The sequence below is a fragment of the Arachis hypogaea genome, chromosome 16 (genome assembly GCF_003086295.3).
Source record: "Arachis hypogaea cultivar Tifrunner chromosome 16, arahy.Tifrunner.gnm2.J5K5, whole genome shotgun sequence".
NCBI classification, from domain to species: domain Eukaryota; kingdom Viridiplantae; phylum Streptophyta; class Magnoliopsida; order Fabales; family Fabaceae; genus Arachis; species Arachis hypogaea.
In genome coordinates, this window is record NC_092051.1 from 114,562,799 (window position 1) to 114,565,359 (window position 2,561).

General features: G+C 30.6%; 1 non-coding gene across 1 annotated transcript; it reads right to left on the reverse strand.

The window, feature by feature from the left end:
- Positions 1 to 2,453: 2,453 nt before the first annotated feature.
- Positions 2,454 to 2,561, reverse strand: LOC112761020 (small nucleolar RNA R71). The gene has a single exon (XR_003181430.1). It is a non-coding gene; the product is annotated as a small nucleolar RNA R71 (small nucleolar RNA).

Below are 2,561 nucleotides of genomic sequence, written 5' to 3' on the forward strand. Positions count from 1 at the left end.
GAGTTTGGACAACTGACGGTTCATCTTGTTGCTCAGATTAGGTAATTTTCTTTTTATTTTCTTTTCAAAAATTTTTCAAAAATATTTCAAAATCTTTTCACCTGTTTTCGAAAAAAATAAAAATGTTTTCAAAAATAAAATATTTTTATTCAAAATTTTTAAGAATGAATTCTAGTGTTTCATGAAGCATGTGAAGCCTGGCTGGCTGTAAAGCCATGTCTAAATTCATTTGGACTGAGGCTTGCAATTTGTTATCAAGAGAAAATTAGTTGTTGCTCATCCACCTGCTGCTGATCCATGATCACCTGCTGAAGCTTGGCTGGCCATTGGCCATGTCTAGTGTTTTGGACTGGAGCTTTCTTTGAAAGCTTGGCTGGCTAGTGAGCCATGTCTAATTCCTGGACTGAAGCTTTAGACTAACATGGCAAGATTCCTGGAATTCATATTAAAAATTTTTGGAATCCTCATTTTTCCTTTTAATATGCAAAAAATATAAAAGAAAAATCCAAAAAAAAAAAATTTAGAAAATCATAAAAATCAAAAATATTTTTCTGTTTCTTGTTTGAGTCTTGAGTCATATCATAAGTTTGGTGTCACTTGCATATGCATCTTGCATTTTTTCGAAAATATCATGCATTCATAGTGTTCTTCATGATCTTCAAGTTGTTCTTGGTAAGTCTTCTTGTTTGATCTTGATGATTTTTTGTTTTGTGTCTTTTCATGTTTATCATATGCATTCTTGAATTCTTAGTGTCTAAGCATTAAAGAATTCTAAGTTTGGTGTCTTGCATGTTTTCTTTGCATTAAAAATTTTTCAAAATTGTGTCTATGATGTTCATCATGATCTTCATAGTGTTCTTGGTGTTCATCTTGACATTCATAGCATTCTTGCATGCATCACATGTTTTGATCTAAAAATTTCATGCATTGCAATTTTTTTGTGTTTTTCTCTCTCATCATAAAAATTCAAAAATTAAAAAAATATCTTTCCCTTTTTCTCTCATCAAATTCGAAAATTTGGATTGACTTTTTCAAAAATTTTCAAAATCAAATTGTTTCTCATGAGTCAAATCAAATTTTCAATTTGAAAATCTTATCTTTTTCAAAATCTTTTTCAAAAATCAAATCTTTTTCAAAATTCTTAGTTATTTTCGAAAATTCCAAAAATATTTTTCAAAAAAATCTTTTTCTTATTTTTATACCAAATTTTCGAAAATAACATAATCAATTAATTATTTGATTCAAAAATTTGAAGTTTGTTACTTGCTTGTTAAGAAAGATTCAAACTTTAAGTTCTAGAATCATATCTTGTGATTTCTTATGAATCAAGTCATTAATTGTGATTTTAAAAATCAAATCTTTTTCAAAACTAATTTCAATCATATATTTTCAAAAATATCTTCTTATCTTATCTTTTTCAAAAATATCTTTTCAAAATATCTTTTCTAACTTCCTAACTTCTTATCTTTTCAAAAATTGTTTCAACTAACTAACTAACTTTTTGTTTGTTTCTTAACTTTTTCAAAACTACCTAACTAAATCTCTCTCTCTCAAATTTTCAAAAATATCTCCCCTCTTTTTCAAAAATTTCTTTTTTATTAACTAATTATTTTTATTTTTAAATTTTAAAAATTTTTCGAAAATTTCTAACATTTTTCAAAAACCATTTTTCAAAAATCACTAACTCTTTTTCAAAATAATTTTCGAAAATTATCCCTCCCCCATCCTATTCTATTTATTCATTCATATCCTAACATCTCATCTCACATCTCTTCCATCCGTACAGTTGTGTTTCTTCCTTTACATCACATTCTTTGTCTCCCCCTCTTTTCTTCCACTCACAAAGGGATCCCTATACTGTGGTATAAAGGATCTCTATTATTATTATTATTATTATTCTGTGCCTTCTTCTTTGTCATATGAGCAGGAGCAAGGATAAGAACATTCTTGTAGAAGCAGATCCAGAACCTGAAAGGACTCTGAAGAGAAAATTAAGAGAAGCTAAAATACAACAATCCAGAGATAACCTTTCAGAAATTTTCGAACAGGACAAGGAGATGGCAGCCGAAAATAATAATAAAATAAGGAAGATGCTTGGTGACTTCACTGTACCTAATTCCAATTTACATGGAAGAAGCATCTCCATTCCTGCCATTGGAGCAAACAACTTTGAGCTGAAACCTCAGTTAGTTTCTCTGATGCAGCAGAACTGCAAGTTTCATGGACTTCCATCTGAAGATCCTTTTCAGTTCTTAACTGAATTCTTGCAGATATGTGATACTGTTAAGACTAATGGAGTACATCCTGAAGTCTACAGGCTCATGCTTTTCCCCTTTGCTGTAAGAGACAGAGCTAGATTATGGTTGGATTCTCAACCCAAAGACAGCCTGAACTCTTGGGATAAGCTGGTCACGGCTTTCTTAGCCAAGTACTTTCCTCCTCAAAAGCTGAGCAAGCTTAGAGCTGATGTTCAAACCTTCAGACAGAAAGAAGGTGAATCCCTCTATGAAGCTTGGGAAAGATACAAACAGTTGACCAAAAAGTGTCCTTCTGACATGCTT